Source organism: Grampus griseus, assembly GCF_964374135.1.
Source record: "Grampus griseus genome assembly, chromosome: 6".
NCBI classification, from domain to species: Eukaryota; Metazoa; Chordata; class Mammalia; order Artiodactyla; family Delphinidae; genus Grampus; species Grampus griseus.
In genome coordinates, this window is record NC_139000.1 from 60880700 (window position 1) to 60904067 (window position 23368).

Here is a 23368-nt window from a genome sequence, read left to right on the forward strand (position 1 = left end):
ATCTCAAATATAATGATATGCCATGGGATTTTATTTTTGCTAAAAAATAGGTAGTTGAATAAATCTAACTAAGACTAAAAAAGAAGATGAACAAATTTCAGAGCTAGGATGATTTTCTCTTAAATAATAATTGGTAAGTAAGTGATATTTATCTAATTGAAATTTGTAAAATTTTGTTACCTCCTTTGTGATAAGGTAGTTATAATCCTTTTGATGATAACCTTCTAAAGGACCTATAATTTCTTCTCTGTAAAGTAAGGTATAAATGTTTTACATTAACAGCTCTTGTACTTAAAGATTACATCTGATTTTCACAATCTTTAAAGATGCATATTTTGCAAATATTTATAAGCATACCTATCTTCTGTAAAATTTACATTGGAAAATCCAACAGAATAAAATTTATTTCCCTCAATAAAATAATAAAGTATATATCCCTTAGTCAAACTACTTTTGGATTGAGCCAAAAGTCGGGCTTCCCTGGTGGCGCAGTGGTTGAGAGTCTGCCTGCCAATGCAGGGGACACGGGTTCGTGCCCCAGTCTGGGAAGATCCCACATGACGCGGAGCGGCTGGGCGCGTGAGCCATGGCCGCTGAGCCTGCGCATCCGGAGCCTGTGCTCCGCAACGGGAGAGGCCACAGCAGGGAGAGGCCCGCGTATCGCCAAAAAAAAAAAAAAAATAGGTGACATTCCATAACTCACCAGCATATAATCTTCAAAAATATCAAGGTCATAAAAGTCAAGTCAAGACTGAGGAACATGTCCAGATGGAAGTAGATTAAGGATAAAAGACAACTGAATGCAGTGATGGTTCTTTTCTGGATTATTTTACTATAAAGAACTTTTGGGGATAATTGAAGAAACTTGAATGGGATCATAGGGTTATATATATATTAGTAATATATGAGTATTCATATCCTTATTTTGATGGTCCTATTTTGGTTATTTAGGAGTATGTTCTTGTTTTTATGAAATACACACTAACAGGTTCAGGGATGGTGGTGCATCAGGTCAGCAAATTGCACTAAATTGATTCTGGAAAAGAAAGTTTTTATAATTCTACTTGCATTTTTGCTGTACGTTTGAGACTGCTTAAACAGTTAAAATTTATTTATTACCTTTTAAAAATGTAATCAAAAGGCAAGCCACAGACTATGAAATTATATTTACAATACATATATCTGTGAGAGGATTTATATTAAGAATACCTAAAGAAGTATTACAAATCCAAAATAAAGTGACAAACAATCCAGTTTTAAAAACTTCAAAAAGATTATAGCAGACACTTCACAATGAAAGTGTTTAAAAACCAAATAGCCACATGAAAAGGTGCTCAGTACCATTAGTCATCAAGGAAATGCAAATATAACGAACTACCACTAGACAATGTCTACACCCACTAATGGCGAACGTTTCTTAAATGTTTGACAATTCTAGATATTCAGGTGGGTGTGAAGCAACTGTTACTCTCATGCACTACTGGTTTCCACTTTGGAAAATAATTGTACAGTGTCCTATAAAGTTTAACTTACATTTGCTATCTGACCGAATGATTTTATTCCTAAGTATTTACCCAAGGATAATGAAAACTTACATTCACTCTAGAACTCATACACAAATGTTCATAACAGCTTTATCCATATTAACCCAAATTGAAAAGAGTACAAATGTTCATGTCAGGTGAGTAAACAAACACATCTTGGTGTATTAGTATGATGAAATATGAGTTAGTAATAAAAAGAAGTGCGTTATTCAGTTTGCAGAATTATTTTTGATGAATCTCCAAAATACTGTGCTGGATATAAGAATCCAGGAATGAAAGAGCTTTTTTTTTTTTAATTAATTAATTTATTTTATTTATCTTTGGCTTCATTGGGTCTTCGTTGCTGCGTGCGGGCTTTCTCTAGTTGCGGCGAGCAGAGGCTACTCTTCATTGCAGTGCGCGGGCTTCTCATTGTAGTGGCTTCTCATTGCGGAGCATTGGCTCTAGGCGCACGGGCTTCCGTAGGTGTGCCACGCAGGCTCAGTAGTTGTGGCTCGCAGGCTCTAAACCGCAGGCTCAGTAGTTATGGTGCCCAGGCTTAGTTGCTCCGCGGCATGTGGGATCTTCCCGGACCAGGGCTTGAACCCGTGTCCCCTGCATTGGCAGGTGGGTTCTTAACCACTGCACCACCAGGAAAGCCCCAAGAGCTTTTATAATATGCTTCTCTTTATATAAAATGCTAAAAAAGGGAAAACAAATCAATAATGGCAGATTAGCGTTGGTCTGGTGGAGGTGGAATTGACTGCATTGTGGTGTTGCCAAATCTCGGTTTCTGTACCCTGGTGCCGAATAGAAATACAGAGACAGAATTTAGGAGGAAAGAGAAAGAGTAGCTTTATTTCTTTGCCAGGAAAAGAGGGAACACAGCAGGCTAGCACCTCTAGAAACTGTGTCCCCCTTGGAGAGAGTAGTGAGTTTTTACAGTAATGGTTCAAAGAATGCATGATCAGCTCGTGGACATTTTTCTGATTGGGTGGTGGTGAGGTAAGTGGGAGTCAGCATCATCAACGTTCTTGTTTCAACTGGTCTGGGGTCTACGTGCTTATGGGTAGCATACCACCATTAATCGTTAACTTTTCCTACCTGGAGGGGGTTTCAGTACCTGCAAAACAACTCAAAGATATTGTTGTGCATGTTCATTGATGGGGAACCAGGACCTTGCCCCAAGTCTGAACTATTTTTTCTCCCAACTTTGTTTCTCCCTTGTCTCGTATCCCCTCCCTTCTGTAATTAACAGCTGCTTGAATCTGCCCGTTGGAACTCAGGGAAAGTCATGGAGGCTGAATGAAGGCTATTTCCTGTAATCAAAGAAATGGGGGACACAGAAAGGCATTGTGCCCAGGAGCCCACAGGGCCCTACTCGGTATCAGTGGCACAGTGACACTTTTTGCGTTTATGGACATCTTGTATAAAGAGATTGAGTGGGTGTCTATGTGAGTGTTGATACTTGCCCAGACTCATCGAAATGCACAGGGAAAAGTGTACTTTGTTTTATATATAACTTATGTATCAATAAAATAGATAGGAAAAGAAAAAGATCCGTGTTATATATCATGAAATAGACTAAAATCAAAATATATAAGTCATATGGAATCAGTAATGAAAGTTCACCTATTAAAAAATCTGTAGCTTTTGTTTTGTTTTGTCTGTGGGACCAAAAGGGTGCCTCAAGTTTAACTTTGCAGTAGTAAATTCCCTGCTGGATGCACAATGCTCATCATCGTTCATAGACCTCATTCTAGGGCTTAATCTTACTCATCAAATGTGATCATCTTTCCATCACTTGACATTAGTGCAAAGCTACAAAGGAAACCTTTGTGGAAGGTGGATAGATTTCCCTGTTAATGCAGTGATGCATCTGATACTCATGGGTAATTAGATAAAGAAAGCAGATTGCTTTTTTTTCAGTAGGACTTTGTTGCTTTCTTACAATCTGGTCAGAGCTCCCGCTAGTAATTAAAAACCTTTGACAACAAAATTTACAGTAGGAATATTTACATTTCCAGATAGCTAGCCAAAGAACATTTAGATGAAATTAATTTCCATCATTTATGCATGCTGGAACATTTATCCCTCTTAAATGAAAGTAAAAATATGTCAAGGTCTATTGGAAATTTGCCTTTTAGGGTTAGAAAAGCCAACATAGAAAAGGTAATAAGTAATATTAGAAGTGAAAAATGCATAGCAAAGAATTTGCTAGAACTCATGCAGAGAGGCAGAAAAAGAGAGAGAAATAGTTGTATTTATGAGAGCTTTTATTATTTTATATGCTATCTCATTTAAGTCCTATATAATTATGTAGAAATGGTATTTGATATTTTTGAAATATTTGACTTATTTTAGTACTGTATTTTCATTTAATAAAAATAAAGTGAATTTCAAAGAGCATTATGACCAGCCATAGTCTCTTTAAAAGTAACTTTTATTGTACAACAATTCTTTTTTTACATAGCAACTGATACTTGTGTTATTTCTCCTTTCCAAGCCCTCAAAGCAAGTTTTCTTATTTCCTATTTTTTTCAAAAGGATGATTCCTCTTGGTGGCTCAAAGTGATATAGCTAGTGGTTGCTTTCACAGCCAGCAGATACCTTCAGTCTGCTTGGTTGAGCAGCAGAGATTGGAATTGCAAGCAGCTATCTTCTTTTTCCCTTTTTGTAGTTTGCCCATAACAACTGTTTTACCAAAATGGAATCATTGCTTTCCCTGTCCTCACACGTGTCTCCCCTGATTTTAGACACTACAACCATATGTCTGACAGCATAGCAAAGAGAGTAATACTAAGACTTAGTTTCAAATGTTAACCAAATATTGAGATCAAAAGGATGCAAAACACAAATTTAAACAAAAGAAGCCAACAAACACTCTTGTCAATCAGGGAAATTAAATTATTTCCTGTCTTGCAAATTCAATTTCTAGACACATAGCTGGCACTTACCACTTGGGCTTTGTCTGTCCCTGGGTGGGGAATGTGATGGGTGAAAGAGGGAAAGAAGTCAGGTCGCATAACATGGCACAATTACTGAAGGGAAAAAAAATGACTAAAAACAACTGATTTAATTTATTTAGAAGATTTCATTTTAAAGAACATGGTATTTTGTAAATAATGCATATAGTATCACAGTCATTTCATAAGAGGAAAAATCCTAACTTCTCTTTATATGCTACACAGCTGAAGAGAGCCCAATTTGGACAAATTATATAATTTGCAAGGATGTGACATGAATACAAAGTGACCATAGAGAAAACACTACTAGGAGCATATCCTGATGCCAAAATAGCAAGTTTTGACTGTGTATTTTCTTCCAAACGGGAAACGTCCATTTTCCTCTTAAACCTCAAAGAAATAGGAAAAAACTCCCTTTTTCACTGCATATCAAGAAGAATGCAAAGTGAGCAAAACAATGACCATAAAGGGCACAAAATGCTTAATTTATAGACGTTAGTTGTGGTATTCAGCAAACAGAGAATAAATGAAACAAACAAGCAAACGTCCTCAGGCAACAATTTAGTGTAAGATACTCTGCAACACATAAAAAAGAGGACCAATTTTCAAAGAGCACTTAAAATCCCTCTATTTAAATATAGAGGTTAAGTCTTTTATGGTAAGTAAACATCATTGCAGAAAAGACTTTATGGAGATATAGTAGAACCTAAATAGTACTGAAATCAGAGAAATCCAAAAAACAACCATCATGACTGCTCTCTTACTCTAGACAATTTCATTGGCTCCTTTGTAAATATGAACTGAAAGCTTATTCCAGGAAAGCATTATTAAATACATTCCATTCATTCCACCAACAGTGGGGTTTTTTTTTGTTTTTTTTGGTTTTTTTTTTTTTTGAGCCAGATACTGTGCTATATCTTCTGGATGAAATCTTGTACAAGACAGATAAATTCTTTCATTCAAGGAACTTACTTTTATCTTGGAGGTTACACTACTAATGATACCAAACAAGTGACCGAGACAGCCTCTGAGCTTGGTCAAACTTTGGGCAGCCTTCTTCCTGCCTGAAGGCTCAGATCTCCCTTTCTTTAGACCATTTACTTTAGAAAATGTACAACTGTAAATCCTTCGCCTGACCTTTTGAGATGTAAAATCTTTAAAGGAGTCTCTTGCTAGGTTATAACCCAGAACTGTCTTTCTCAAGGACCTGGGAACCACCCCTTTGAAATGTAATCACCCAGGAAATTAGCACCCCCTATCTCCTAGTCTTTGAGAGGGTAGGAGCCTAACTTCCTTGGCCACCTCTTCTCCAAGTTGTCAACCTATGTTCTGTCATGAAGATACTAGAATGTTCACTTTTCCTTTGTGTAAAGGCAATTAGCAAACACAGATGACCTAAGAACTCCTCATTATCCCAGAAAACTAGCAGAAGCTACAGGAGAGACACTGAACCAAGTCTTCCTTACAGCCCTCAGAAATAACCCACCCTGCTGACACCTTGATGTCAGATTACTAGCCTCCAGAATTGTGAGGCAAAAAAAAAAAAAGTCTGTTGTTTAAACACCCAGGTTGTGGTAGTTTGTTACAGCAATCATAGCATACTAATACATAATAATGCACACACAACTAACAGGATTTTTGTGAGGATTAAGTGAGGGTACAATAATATGGTAGCATAACTTTATTACCTTTGTCTCTGAAGTTTCAAACAGGGTGCTTGGCCTGGTTTACTTGTGTAAGAATTCATTAAAGCCTGTTTAACAAATCAGTGCATAAAAACTAAGCAATATGTTTGGAATGGAATTATCAGTGTTTAAAAACAGAAGAAAGCCTTATGACGTATTAACTCTTTGTTACTCAATTCTGAGTTTTCCATGGATTTTCTATTTATAGTATAATTTATTTCTCTAATTTTGATAATTTCAGTGCTGTGTTAAAAATGGTAACCTCAGCTTTGTGTTTAAAACTCTTTAAAAACTTTTGCATTAACGTTAGCAGGTTGACTAATCAAAATATTGCCAATCACAAAATATTTGCAGTTTGTAAGAAAACATACGTTAACCTAGACAATGAATTTCTTGGGATGGAATTTAAGGGGGTGTAACCAGTCAAAACCAAAGGTATTCATCACAGTCTTTTCTTATGATCTTCAAAGTACATTATTACATTCAGGATGTTTTCTACTTCCATGTATATAAGACTTAAAAACCAGTGGTGGAAGTAAATGAATTCTTGGTTGCTGAAAAAATATGTTATGGATAAGCTTTGTGTTGTATTGAAGAAGGATGTCACAAAATTAGAAAAGAGACCTTAAATATGAAAGCAAAGATGGACATTTGCAAGAGAATGTAAGAATAACAAGAATGAAAAAGGAATGCACAGATTTTACTTATTTTCTGAAAGAAAATAAGAGACAGCCTCAGCTAGACCAGATTTTGAAGTATTTTGACCTCCTTGGAAAATGAATTTTAGTCACAATTTCATCAGTCAATGGCCCTTAGGTATTCTTATCTCTTACTGTATAGCTCTTAGCTGATGACAATGATTGCAAATTAATTAAAATCATTCTGACCTTTGGGCTTCAGAAAAGGAGGAAACAAAGTAGACAGAAGATTTGATATAATTATGTTAACTTCAATTAAACAAACTTTCACCAAATAACCTGTTAGAATGTGTGTAGTGAAAGAGCGGCTCTCAACATGCATATGATGAAGTTAAATAAAAACATAATCAAATTTTCTTTTGAAAATGGAGAGAAATCTACACATTGTTTTAAAAAGGGATACATTCCAGTCAAATTTTCTTTATTGCATTTTGTTGTTTACAAAATCAAAACTCATAAGTGTTCAGTAAAGTATATTAAAGTTGAATAGAGTGAACAAATGGATTACTTAGAATTTAAATGCAAGCAGTGTAAGGATTTATTCTCCATGGCCAGTGGAAAGAATGCACATTGCAATAAGTAAAAATCACAGACCTCATGGATAGGAGTAATACACTCATGATACTTAAGAAAATTAGAGCCTTAGTGTACTCCTAAAAGTAGATTCAAGATCAATATTAAGATATACATTCACATTGCAAAATAAACAAAAACTTCTACATTGTTGGAAAGCAATTTAGAGCCTGACTGTCCCACAGTAATATTTATGGCATGTTTTAAGGTGATTTACATTACTTCAACAATTTGAAAGGTAATATGTTTTATTTATGCTTAAAAGTAAAGATAGAATATAAAAAAACTAAGTGCGGTCTGTGTTCTGTTGATTGAATTAGAGCACAGTTTCACATACTAATTGATGTGCTGTATAATGTACTATCCTACAAATTTATCATTTATTTGTCATAATACTCAACTGGTGTCTAATGCCATTATGAGAGTACTGTGTTATGTATTATGTATTAACTAATCTTTTTTTAAGATGTGAAAAAAACAAAAAATACAGTTCAGCACCATGCAAAGAAAGAAAAAGTGGTAAACCATATCGCATTAAAAAACAAAGGGAAACTGTCTGTTTTAAAGAATTTGTAAGTGGTTTGATTTTTCCATGTAATATATATTGTCTCTTTCACTATTATTAATGAATCATCTCTACCAAAATCAGAATCTTTAGAATACAAATTCATTTAGCTGAAGCCCCAAAGTGTCAAAAATAATGACCATGTTATTGAAAAAAATTTCATAACAATGTAGTTGAAATAGATTGTCACTCTAGCTTATGTCCTTTGTCTTATTTTTAGTTTCAATTAATTGTCCATAGATTCTGGTATAGGTTTTTGTGTGCTTAAGTGTGCAAGTGTGTGTGTCTGCGTGTGTGTGTCCTGGATGTTTAAAAATGTAAAAATATGAAGTTATATTGTTTTCTTCCTGTAATATTCAGACAGAGCAATAACTTGCACTTGATTTCATAGATCTGCCTGTAGATCTACTGAAAAAGGACAAATATATTTAACCTTTGGCTTTTAAATATTTATAAGCTGTTCTTTAGAGATATGTAACAGAGTATATAAAGATTATTATATAAAATTATACTTATCTTTTTTGGGGTATTTTTTCTCAACATATTTTAGGGTAATAATATTTATTTATGTATATATCTATTTGTTAATACACCTCTTTCATTTTTTCTGAAGTTTTATAAGATATTGTATTGGCAGAATCTTTAGAACTGTACTAATGTGGACAAGTTAAAATGATAGATAGGCTATATAATTTCATATAATCACTTTGAATTTTCTAATAATACACTTCTTGAAACTATATATCAAAATAACTATTTGAATTTTAGTTGTTTTTAAGTGTCTTATGTAAAAAGAAAGAAAAAGAGCATTTATTTCCAGAGATTAGAATAAAACATTACCATACTAATTTTACTCTTTTAAAATGATGTTTTCATCATTAAATCAGTATGAAATATAGAAGAATTATTTTTCTTTTGGAAAATTAAATTTTTTAAAGGAAAAAAGTACAAAAATACTTTCATTGGATATTAAAGAGACAACGCAAGAGTTACATGATTTTTTAAATTTTAAAAAATTTTCTAAATTATTTATAGACCGAGGGCATTCTTACACAAAGTTTGGCACTGCAAATAATATATCCTGGTCCAACTAAGGAAGGAAAGTGCTTAGATCCTAAAATATTGAAAAGCATAGAATTACAGAATTTCAAATTACTCTTTTTCATGTCTTTAATCTACCATCTGATAAACCCAAAAGAAAATTACTTTATTGTTGAAAAGAATCTTAAAAGAGAATTCACATCTATTTGATTTTACCTCTGTCAAACTGAGGAAAGCTGGTGATTGTGCAAAATGAACTTTGGTTTTTGGTTCTGTGGAAGTTGAGGTAAAATTGTTGACTACCTTAATTGCCTTGGGTTATTAGAAATGTGTTGCTCACTTCAGAAGCTAAGCATTAGGTGGCGGGCTTCTTATCACTCTGTGTTATATCATGTCAAGTTCTCCCAAGAAAATACACTAGAGCCCATCAGATTAAAATACTTTTTATTTCTTCACTCAGGGAAGAAAAGTTTCCAGTGAGAATACGCAAGGCTTAAATCATTCAAATAAATTATTTCAATTCTCTCCCAGCTCATAGTCACTACACAGAACAGACTCAGGCTTTCTTGAATGAGACCTGTTAACACTGAAGCACTTGCTGGCTGGAACAGTATGTCCAGCCATGTATTTTGAGAACTGTATGGCTCCAGGGGACAATATTTACATAGACTATGATGGGAATGGTATCACTGGAGTTGTTTAATGCAACAGTCTTGCATTTTCTATGTGACTCCTGTCAAGAAAGACATGATGGAGGGACTGCATACTGATTAGAATTTAAAAATCACAATAGAATATTTCTACCAACCTTATAACAAGACATATGAGCAAAAAATCAGTTTTACAAAAATCAGAGGGGTGAAGATGCAAAAAAAATTTAAAAATCTAAATGAACTAAATTCCAGGAAATGGCATGCCCTTCCTAGGAGAAAAGTGATGACCATGGCTGATTTTATTCCTAGTAGAGTTTCAAAATGAGGAAAAGCTCACTATATATATAGTTCCCATACCCTAGTGGCTGACAAGATTCTAATCAAGTGGAAGGCAACCATCTTCTTTGGTGGGCAGGCATGGGGGTTGTGGGGAGGGACGGGACAGGATAGCACTCCTAGGTACATGACTATTCCCCCAAACTGAAGGCAGAGAGCCTTTTTTGAGTACAAGGCAGCTGCCCATTGAATGCTGGAGAAGGGTAAGAGAAATGTCAGAAATATCTGTCCAATAGTTATAGAGGTCATCCTCTAATTAAAAGGTGATAGCCAGCCAAAAGATGGGGACAGGGCAAGAGTGCTGAAAGAAATGCAGTCCTCCAAATCTCTACAAGACTGCAATGAGCGTCTTGTATCAATTCTCTGAAGAATGGGTGTGTGGCAGGAAATCTGAGTGTCATGTCTTACCAAATTCATATGTTAAAGTTGTCACCCCTAGGACCTCAGAATGTACCCTTATTTGGAAATAGAATCATTGCATATATATAGAGATTATATAGTATCTACTAATATAAGGTTCTTGTATTTTTGTAAAATAATATATTATCATTTGAGTATAAACTGTGGAACTTAACATGGTGTAATCTGTAGAGCAATTACTATATATAACACAAAGAATAAATGGTAAAAAGTCATTCATAAAGTGGAATCAGAAATTTTAAAAAGAGTTATTACAATAAATGTCAAAAATGTATTTGGCCAAATTGAACATCTATTTAAGATAAAACACCTCAACAATTTGGGAATAGAGTGGCATTTTATCAATTTTATAAAGGGCATCTATTTTTTAAAAAAGACTCAGATAACATCATATTTAGAAAGATTCCACTATAATCCTTTCTATTCAACATTGTACTGAAGTCCTAGCCCGTACATTAGAGCAAAGAAATGAAACAATAAACATAATGTCTGAGAAAGAAGTGAAACTATCAGTATTAGATTATTTGCCTTATTGTTGCCTCACGGAGGACAAGATTAATACCCCATCCAAAATTTTGTTTGGATGTTGAGACTTATGATCCCATGCATGTGGCATAGATCAACATCAGTTAAAATATTTATTAATTACATAATGAGTCTTTCTGGGGAAACAGAGCATAAGCAATCAGATCAATGGAACAAAGAAAAATGGCTAGAAATAGACAAATAATCTATTAGTATTTTTAAAAAGAGGTAGTTCAGTTCTTTTAAAGAAAGCAAAGTTTCTATTTTTTTTAATAAATGGTGCTCAAAAATGGATACCCTATGGGAAAACATATTACTCATCACTCACTCCACACACAAAAATGAATTGAATATGTATTGTAGGCCTAATCATAACAGGCAGAGTCATAAAGATTGTAAAAGGAAATATGAATTGCCTTAAGACTCTTGGAGTAGGGAAAGATTTCTTATTTAGAACATGGAAAGAATCATAAAAAATATTGCTAAACTGAACTTAATGAACATTGGCAACTTCTTATCAAAAAACTCCATAAAGAAGATGATGATGCATGTAACAACTTGGAGCAAGATATTCACAATACATATATCTCTTAGAGGACATATTAGTATGTAAAGAACGATGAATCAATAGTGAAAAATAAAATACGTGCAAAAATACTTGAATTGACACTTCACAAAAGAAAACGTAAATTGAGTAATAGATTCATGAAAATCGTTCAACATAGTCTTCAAGAATGGTGAACTAAAATAGTAAATAATTGGATACAAAACTAAAATTCACTAATAGGACAATGGATAAAGATATTGTGGCACATTAATGTAATAGACTACTGCTCATTAAAAAGGACTAAACTATTTATACAATAGGTACAACAACATGGATGAATCACAAAAATCACAGTTTGTGAAAAAAGCCAGATATAGAAAAATACAAAATGTATGCTTTCATTTCTGAGATCCAAGAAGAGTCAAAAGTAGTTTTCAGTGACAGAATTATCTTGCAAAAAATTTACTGAAAAGAAACACAAGAGGATCTTCTATGGTGACTATACTAATATGTATAGTTTTTATATAGTGGACAAATAGTATATAATTGTCAAAACTTACTGAACTAAATATTTACAATCAGGTCATTTAACTCTGAAAATTATACCTCAAATACGATACAAAAACCCTGTTTCAATCTATCTATATATCTATCTACACACACACACACGCACACACACATACACACACACGCAGTCAAATCTCGTTTGCAGTAGTTACATTCTATTAAGTTTCCTTGAACTTTGAATTAGCAAATACTGAACTATTGATCTTAAGGGAATGAAGGGCCAAGTTCCTGTGAATTTTGGTCACAACCTTTTTGTCAACTGATCAGTACACAACCTCATTTTATATGTGTTCCTGTTAAAGATAATTTATTTAATATATGTTGTTGATTCATTCTGACTTGCATCTAGGACATTAGTCAGCACCTCAGCACAGTGTGTGTGTGCGAGGGATTTTAAATAGCGAAATCACCAACCAAAAGCACAAAAATGTGGAAAACATGACACTAAACAGACCATGAAAAGGACACTTGTTTAGATCATGAGAGCTGAAACAAGGTTCCTGTTCGTCCTCAGCTGGAACACACAGACTGGGCAACTCAAATTTTTTGCCACTCTGTGCATTTCCATGAATGATTGCAAAAGTGCCTGTAATTGTTAATTTGGGGGTTACAAATAAATTTTAGCAAGTAGGTAAAGTTGCAAAGTTGGGATCTGTGAGGATTGACAAAAACATACAAATGGAAGATATGACTATTGCATCTTTCCAACAGACTGTAAGAGAATTCTCAGTAAATGGCTCCGTTTTGATTTGCTCTTGCTAAAAATGCAGACTACAGGAAGACTATTGCTTATGTTGAAATGTTGGTACCAAAGTAGTTGAAAGCAGAAGCATAGTTTCTATCAAGGTTTTACCCATAGAAGGTGAAACAGAAACTTATTATCATGGTTCTCCGGGGACAACTTTCTTCTCCATGTCTTGCTCAAAGTTTTTTTTTTAGAAATCATCTCTTTTTTTATCTACAAACTACATCTTGAGGTGAAATCTGAGCCCAGGATATAGAATAAGGCCTTCTTAGACAATTAACCACTTGTATACCAGTATTATAATCTCTCCCTCCTCTCCATCAAATAATATTCTAGCATGAGATTTATTATTGTTTTAATTTGTTTGCTTGTTTTTGTTCTTTGGCTTTTTTTGTGTGGGGTTTTTTTGGGGGAGGGGCGTTCACTTTAGCTTGGTTTTCCTCATCCTCCTCAAAACACGAGATCTGATTATATAAGAGAACAACCTGGGTTAATTCCAACATCAATTGCTTTCCTAAGGAATATTGTGCTCTGTCATTCCAAGATGATGTTTCCAAGATAAATTGAATATTCAAAACAATTTCAAGATTTCCTATTCCCATTCATATTTTCAAGGGAAAGCTTAATTTGATCTTCTAACAAAAAGTTGTTTAAAAAATGAAATTTAAATCCTTAGTGGGGCATCCTTTCTATAAGACACTCAATTACAATGATAAAACTATTCAAACTACATAAACATGAATTTTGTATTGATTGTTGCCATTATTTTTTAAAAGCTTCCCTTAAGTAGATACATAATAAATTAGCATTTAGGCCTTGGTTATAACACAATAAATTGATTAGGAATTGGGATTACAGGGTAATAGAAACTGAATCATATAATAAAATAACCTAGTCTGGTTCAGGGAAGCATTTACTCCCTATGTTTCTTCATTCATTCTCTTCTCTCCTGCATTAAGGCTCCAGTGCTATAACAGAAGTAATATAGTTAGGAAATTATACGTATTTCTCATAGTATAAAGATGAGCATATCATACAAAAGTAATATAATACTTATAATTATTAACAGTCCTGATACATAATCAGATAAATTTAAATGTTGCACTTTTGGCCCTCTAAAATTCTAAAATAAAAAAGTTGGAATTACTCCCATTAAGAAAGTCAAAATATCTGGGGAATAATTACTTTCTTTCATCTTAACTAAGCCTTAATATTAGTTTTCTTACTGGCCAGTGATTGAAATAGGCTGTAGTGTAGCAAACTCCACTGAGGCCTTTGGGTGAAATTGATTAGGAAAAGAGTATTGCAAATTCAGCACTGGGAACCCTCTTAAGGAGTGTCATGGTGATAAATGCTAAAGCTTAAGCACCTTCAAGATTATCCTTGGGCCTCAACAACTTACTCAAAATTCTGAGAATTTATGAGTAAAGCAAATATTTTAAATCTGTGGTAAATTTTACACTCTTTCAGAAATTGTCCCTTGTTAATGGTCTTTTTTGCCTGTCAGTATGTCTGTGCATTCCAGCTTTCCTTTAATGTGAAGTTAATCTTTTCCTCAGTCATAATATATGGGCTATTTCTCTTAGACTGGCTCAATTTACTTCCATAAGGAGTTTCATGTCACTGAATCTTTCGTGTCTTCTCACACTCATTAAAAACAGCCACAATAACGAAGCAACAAAAAAACAGCAAAGCAAAGCAAAATCCCCATGGTTCTTTCTCTTTATGACATATCACCAAAACAATATTATCTGATTATTATTTCACTAAGAAGTATTATTATTATTGATATTAAAATATAAGATCTTTTATAATGTGTTTTGTAATTTTGTTTTGCCCTATGCCCTATGAATTGCAAGAATTTAAAAACAGTTACAGAAAGTAGCTTTACTAGGATTACCTACAAAACAACCAAATACTAAGAATTTGAACATGGACAAATTGCTAAATAACTTACTTTAAATTAATGCCTTGAAGTAGTATAGCTAAATATCAAAATCTGCAGGCCTTGGGACAAGATAATGTATGGATTTAGAATTTTCATGGGTTTGGAATTTCTGACCAAGCAGGAAATAGTAGACAGCAGGAACAACACATCTTTCATGCATTTCTTCTCTGGGAAACAATACTGAGTTTCCACATAATGAATGACTAAAAAATTAGTACATGTTTGTATATGCTTGGATTTGTCAATGACATTTTGCTAAGCAAATTTAGTAGTATAATATCTACTATCTTACAGGATTTTTGTCTCAGGAACACAACAACAACAACAATAAAGCAACCTAGTTGCCTCAAAGTCTTTCAGAAATCTTGTTTCAAGTAACTAGCTTAAAGATGTTTGTGGATTTGAATACTTAAGAACAGATGACTCGTGAACTGCCAAAGATGTCCATGGCTTGATTCCAGAAAGCTATGAATATAATACTTTACAAGGCAAAGGAACTTTGCAGATGTAATAAAGGTTAAGGACCTTACAGTAAGGAGAATGGCCTGGATTATTCAGGTGGGCCCAATCTAATTATATGAGCCCTTAAAAGCAGCTGGGAAGGAGGAAATCAGTGAAATGCAGAAGAGTAGTCTGCTGAGATACGGTGGTCAGGGAGGTCAAGGAGATTCCACATGGAGATTGGTTGCAAATGTCATTGCTGGTTCTGAGATGGTGAGGGCTGCATGCATGGACTGGGGAGACCTCTGGAGCTAAAGTCAGCCCCCGGCTGATAGCCAGAAAGGAAGTAAGGATCTGTCCTTTGACTTCAAGGAATTGAGTGCTGTCAACAATCTGAAAACATTGCAAGCATGTTCTTCTCCAGATCTTGAAGAAAGGAATGCAGCCTAGCCAACACCTTAATTTTGGTCTTATGAGAACCAGATGAAAGGAAACAGCTGAGTCCCCCTGTGCTAGGACTTTTGGCCAGCGTAAACTGTAAGATAATAGATGGGTATTTTTTTAAGCTTCTAAGTTTGTGGCAACATGTTCTGGCAGCAATAGAAAACTATGCAAGCATAGAGATATTTTAAGTATTTTATGTAAGGTGTTATAATGGGCTAATACCATAAATATTAACTATGAAAGGACTGATACCATAAAGATAGCAAAGGAAGCATAGTGTGTTCTTTTTTTATTCAAGTATAGTTGATTTACAATGTTGTGTTAGATTCTGGTGTACAGCAGAGTGATTCAGTTTTATATATATACTTATATATATTATTTTCCATATTATTTTTCATTATAAGTTATTATAGAATATTGACTATAGTTCCCTATGCTGCTACACAGTAGGGCCTTGCTGTTTATTTTATATATAATATGTTATATCTGCTAATCTCAAACTCCTAATTTATTCCCCCCCCCTTTCCCCTTTGGTAACTATACGTTTGTTTTCTATGTCTGTGAGTCTCTGCTTTGTAAATAAGTCCGTTTGTATCATATTTTAGATTCCACATATAAGTGGTATCATATGGTATTTCTCTTTGTCTGACTTACTTAGTATGATAATCTCTAGGTCCATCCATATTGCTGCAATTGGCATTATTTCATTATTTATTGCTGAGTAGTATTCCATTGTGTGTGTGTGTGTGTGTGTGTGTGTGTGTGTGTGTGTGTGTGTATATATATATATATACACCACATCTTCTTTATCCACTTAGGCTGCCTCTGTGTCTTGGTTACTGTAACTGGTTGAAGCATAGTATGTTCTTAATGTGCACTGAAAAAAGTTAGTTGAAAATAACTCACAAAAGTAAAAAGCTAACAAAAAATACAATAGAAGTTATTTCAATATAGTGTTTAGCTCTATTCCCTTGCATAATTTGATGAATACATATCAAATATTTGCTGTTTATAACACTATTTGAACAATGTGGTCACAAAACTGCAAAGGCTGATTATTAACAGGAGTAAGGAAATAACATGAGTACATGTAAAAATAGAAATATATATCCTATAGTGTAATGAGACAGAGCTTTGAAATTCTATACATTTTTCTAATTTCTGACATGTTCCATTGTTTTAAATTTCCTTTGTGTGTTTAATTTTCACATAAATCCTTTTTTTTTGGAACTTATTCTGTGTTTGTTCTTAAAGGCTTTAGCATTTGATATGGATAGCAGTCAAAAAAAGAACGCATTGCGGCTTTCCTGGTGGCGCAGTGGTTGGGAGTCCGCCTGCCCATGCAGGGGACGCGGGTTCGGGCCCCGGTCTGGGAGGATCCCACGTGCCGCAGGGCGGCTGGGCCCGTGAGCCACGGCCGCTGGGCCTGTGCGTCCGGAGCCTGTGCTCCGCAGCGGGAGAAGCCGCAGCAGGAGAGGCCGCAGCGGTGAGAGGCCCGCGTACCAAAAAAAAAAAAAAAAAAAAAAGAATGCATTGTTTATCCTAGCCATGGCTCAATTGTTTGAGTCCTCCTTCCCAGGGCTGCTTTTATCACTCAAGAATGGTATTTCCTTCTTCAGAAGCACAAGAAACAATGTTCAAGCTGTGTAGTGCAGGTATATAAGTCCCTTCCATGAAAAACCTATACAGGAAGTCTCTTTAAGAAAGGGATGGACAAAATGATGCAATTAAGCATTAGCATAAGTTCCCTAGTTCAATCATTTTCCTTGAACATAACACTCACCCAAAGTCCTTGTACTAAGATCACAAATGTCTATAGCATTATCCTCTCCAACTGAGAGTTTATTTTCTCAATGATGTGATTAACCGGTTGTAAATATTTTTACATATCTGTTTCTATATTGTCCTAAAAACAAAGATACTCTCCTAAATACAGTACAGTTATTAAAATTGGGAAATTTAATGTTGAATAAAATAGCTCATTAGTGTTTATTTTTACTTCTTTTCTAATATAAGCACTTTTGGATATGTATTTTCTTAACAGACTGTTTACCTGTGTCCCACAAATATTGATATGAAGTGTTTACCTTATTTTAAAGTTCAAATTATTCTCTAATATCCATTATGACTTCTTCTTTGGCCCATTCATTCTTAATTTCTAGTTTTCTGGCTGTGTTCATTGAATAATTTTTTCAAAAATTTTTGCTGTTTACATGGGAGTCAGAGTATCCTCTATTTTATCCACTGTTGGAAATGTGTTAACGTTTGCTTTATGGCCTATAATGTGGTAAATTTTTGTAAATGTCCATGTGTACTTGAAAAAAGTAAGTATGCATTTCCTACCTAACTGTTGAAGGAGGAGACTGTATATGTTAATTTGGTCATGATCATTAATTATATCATTTACATTTTGTATACCTTTAGCAATATTTTATCTTTGAAGTCTATTATTTTAAATAGAGATAGTGTTAAATGATTCAATTATATTTGTTGCTTTGTCAATAGTTTTTGTAAATCTGTCACTTTTTGCTTCATATAGTTTGAAGTTATAAGCTTTATACAGGTTTGGAGTTAATCGAACATTTTATTCTCTTTAATCTTAATAATAATTTTTACCATAAAGGTTATTTAATTTGAGATTAATAGAGTCTTTTGATTTTGTGTATTTTCCATACATATACTCTCAAACTCTTTTGTCTGGGTCCTTATGTCTTCATATGTGTATTGGTCAAGGTTTTCCAGAAAAACAGATTCAACAGGATGTTTATGTATCTATCTATCTATGTATCTATCTATGTATCTATCTATCAGTTATAAGGAATTGGCTCACACAATTATGAAGGCTGAGCAGTCCCACATTAAGGAGGGCAATTTTCTTTAATCAGCCCACCAATTTAAATGTTAATCTCATCCAAACTATGTCCCTAACAGATAAACCCAGAATAATGTTTGACCAAATATCTGGGTACCCTGTGGCCCAGTCATGTTAACACATAAAATTAACCATCACAATGTGTCTCATAAGTGGTATATAGATGACTTTTTATCCAAATTAATCAAATTAGTCTACTCATATTTATTTTATATATTTGGATTATTTCTGTCATTCTCTTTTGCGTTGTCTTTGTCATACTTTTGCTATACTTTTTTAAATCTCACCTCATCTTTTGTATTGATTAAAATATTTTTTTCATTTTCATTCTGTATTGTTACTGATTTGAAAATTAAATATTCTGTGAGTTGTTATCTTCAAAAAATTAACATAAAATACTTAACTTTAATTAAAATTAATTAATATAACTTTACCTTTCATCACAAAATACACAGAATAATAGAAATAGCTGTTATCATCCATATTTTACAGATGAAGACACTGAGGTTGAAAGAGTTTCCATGGCCTGACAGAGTTAGGGTTTGAGGTCAAATTTGTCCCAATTTTTTTTTTTTTTTTTTTCGGTACGCGGGCCTCTCACTGTTGTGGCCTCGCCCGTTGCGGAGCACAGGCTCCGGACACGCAGGCTCAGCAGCCATGGCTCACGGGCCCAGCTGCTCCGCGGCATGTGGGATCTTCCCGGACTGGGGCACGAACCCATGTTCCCTGCATTGACAGGCAGACTCTCAACCACTGCGCCATCAGGGAAGCCCTGTCCCAATTTTAAAGCACATATTGTTTTCCTGTGTGTGTGTGTGTGTGTGTGTGTGTGTGTGTGTGTGTGTCTTTGCTTTGTTTGTTTTACTTCCCTGGCATCAGACTTGAATTGTACGTTCAAGATTGATGCTGAAAACAATTTCTGCCCTATCTGCCTCACAGTCTGGTTTAGCAATTAGATAATGTATAATAACAAAAAGTGTGCAAAATTTAAGATATATAATATCATATATTGTTATTCAGATTATCAGTGGTGCATTTCTCATGATCATTATTGAAAATTTTCTAAATTTGGTTGCTCCGTATTTGAATTTAGTTGGGAAGATGACTTGCATATACTCCTATGAGGTTGTCCAAGGTTGCCCTCGTGGAGGTTCTAACTGAAATTTAAAGCACTCATCCAGCTATGAAAGGATAGTGTTTTCTAATATTGCACAGACACCAGTGGCGTACTCACTGAATTGTGACCATCAAAAGCACACGTTCAAAAATGACTTTCATTGCCTTTATTCTTTGTTAGGCGAAGCCACCCCTCATAAGGGACCAGGCTTATCTGTATGAAATTCATTTGCTTGACCCAAATGATGAAGTCTAAATGTAATTGCAGTATCAGCCTAAATTACCCCATGCTGTTGTGGGTGACTCTCATGTGCTGTACTATACACAGTTAACAAGAAAAGCAATATTGAGTTCAAACATTTTTCAAAGAAGTGAGCACATGGGGCACAATTTGGATCTGGATTCACAGAGAATGCTCATTAAAGCCACTGAACATTTTGCACGAGTAAAGATTTTGGTATTGGGCCTGTGGTGTCCATGTTACTAAGGCAATAACTATTATTGCTAGAGCTAATGCATTTCTGACAGTGTTTAAAAACACTCGTCCACCTCAAAGGGATGTAATCAAAATTCATTAATTTTTGTAAAGCACTGTCCATTTTAAAATGCAATATAATATCTAAGTATTAATATATATTTTTTTCAGTGTAACTTAAAAAATAACTGTGACATTTCATATGCCCCACAGAATCATTTAAATCTTAATATCTTTGATACTTGTGCTTTTTTGGCCTTCTTTTTAAGCAAGCATCTTCAAATGAAGAGCTCTGCAACTTCTGTACCTTTACTTATTTCAACTTTGCTTTCAATACCTTTTTATCCTCAGGTTTTCTTTACCAGGAAAAAAATGAGGATACTCTTTTGAAAAATATAGGGGCTTAGTCCACTTTTAAAGAGCAAGATAGAAAATGTAGCAATCTTGTCATTAAACATTACAGTTTTGATTTAATATATAAGTGCAATTATTTATCCCAGAAAAAGCAAATTCTCTTAATAAATTACTGATGACTCTGGTAAATCACATGTTAAAGAACAATCTGTTTGGAACTTAAATGAAATCTCACTTTAACTGCCTGATAGGGATTAATGTAAAGTAAATTAAACTGTTACAGAGTCTAGCATTTGGTTAAGCTCTGTAAGTTTTAATATACTTAAATTTATACATGAAACCTGGGTACAGTTGACTTTTGAGCATATGTTTATAGATTAGCTAAATTAGCAATGATCTTAGAATTTTCCTTTGTCTATTGCTAGGCACCAAAGATGTCAGCACTAGTTTCCAAATTTCTGGCCAGGAACCCAGAATAAATGTCAGGAGTAGTCTAGAGTAGAGCAAGATATTAGAGAATCCTAAAAGACCTACAGATATGAATAAGAATATCTTGATTTTTAGCATTAGCTCTGTGTCTAGCCAACATAATGTCTTTAGAGAAGTCACTTTGGGTCTGTTTCCACAACTGTACAGTGAAGTTCATCTTAGAAGGTGCTCATTTTAGCTCTAAATTCAAGGGATTCTGCTTATGATAAGAAGGAGAACAGTGGGAAAACACAGAGGTTGAACAACAGAGGATAGGAAAAGGAGTCTAAGTTCAAAGTAACATTCACGCTTGACCATGTGACCTAGCCACCCAGATCATCCACCAGTGTTATTGGCAATGTCTTTCCATTTGTGCAAGAAATTGGGAATGCTACTGTTGTAGATGTTCTAGATCAGGGGTCCCCAACCTCCAGTCCATGGACCGGTGCCAGTCTGTGGCCTGTTAGGAACCAGGCCGCACAGCAGGAACGGAGTGGTGGTCAAGCAAGCGAAGCTTCCTCTGCCGCTCACGTTACTGCCTGAACCCCCCCACCCCCACCCCCGGCCTTTGGAAAAATTGTCTTCCACAAAACTGGTCCCTGGTGCCAAAAAGGTTGGGGACTGCTGCTCTAGATCTCATGGGATGTAAGACTAGGGAGTTAAGTCTTATTTCAGTGAAATAATAAGAACAAGTTGGAAGGTTGGAGGTGATCAGCAGACTTAAAGAAGAGTAAATTGGTGATCTGACCATTCTGCAACTGGTTTTTCAAGCTATAATTTTATGTTTCGAAATGAATAATTAACAATTGGTGACTTTTTTAACAAATTCATATTGGTTCACTCACCTTAAATATGAAAGTGTGACTATATGGTGTATTTATAGAATAAAATACTTTATGCTTTATCATAAATATATGTGAAGTATATGGTTGTCTGTGTGTGTGTGTATATATATATATAAACACATATAAAAGTAGCCACAATATGATTATGTATCAAACAATCATAAAATCTCACCAATATGCAACATATTAATATTAAATCATGTACTTGTAGATGAGTTTATAGTCGGCTCAGTTTACTAATCAGCTAATTTATGCTTGGTCTATTTTCACTTTTTTTTTTTTTTTTTTTTTTTTGCGGTATGCGGGCCTCTCACTGTTGTGGCCTCTCCCGTTGCGGAGCACAGGCTCTGGACACCCAGGCTCAGCAGCCATGGCTCACGGGCCCAGCCTCTCCGCGGCATGTGGGATCTTCCCGGACCGGGGCATGAACCCGCGTCCCCTGCATCGGCAGGCGGACTCTCAACCACTGCGCCACCAAGGAAGCTCTATTTTCACTTTTGTGCAAGACTGGAGGTCACCAGACCTAGCTGGGCTCAGCTAAGGGGGCCTCTGCTCCACATGTCTCTCATCCCTATTCTTTGAACTAGCATACTAGTCTGGACATGTTCTTCTCATGGAATTGGCAGAGCACGTGGTTTTTAACAGATAGTATAGGTCGTCAAAGTTGTTCATTTTTTTAAGGTTGGCTTGGCTAGTCTTCACCTTGTGTCTGCTAGTATAAACTTAGGAATCAGCTTTTTAATGTCCAAAAATCTCCTGCTTGGGTTTATTTAAATTTTATTGACTCTATATATTAGTATTGAGATATTCAGTAGATGAGCATAGTATATTTTTCCTCTTATGTCTTCATTAATTTCTGTAAGTACTACTTAGTAGTTTTAGAATATTGGATAATTATGTAATATTTCTAATTATTTATATTATTTAATATTTATTTTAAATTATATTACATTATATTTATATTATTTAATATTTCTAATATTTTGTTAATAGTATATAAAAATGATTTCTCTATTTTGGAACACACTAATTTTTAGAGTATACATCTTCTTGCAAACAACTATATCATCTTCTAATAATTACCCTTTAATTTCTTTCTCTCCATTTATCTTATCTTTTATTTTTCCCTCTTGCTATTTTACATTGGTTAGGATCTCTGCTGTAATGATTAATAGAAGTATAAATGGCAGGTTCCATTCTCTTGTTTCAAGTCTCTAGGAGAAAAGATTCAATTAGTCAAAATTATGTATAATGTTTCTGGTAGATTTTTTGGAAATGTTTTATTGTAACCAAATGTAAATATAAGATACATATGGTAGAGTGTACAAAGATTAGGTATACCTTATAATTTTTTACAAAGTGAACACATTTGTATAGCAAACTAATAATTCAAGATATAGAATATTTTTAGATCCCCTAAAACTTCCTTCATGCTACTTTTTCAATCTTTACACCTCCCTAAATGGAACAAATTTTTTGAGTTTTATCATGAAGTATTTATTTTGTGTTATACTGACATGTATATACACAGAATCATATGCTAAATATTCATTTATTTTGG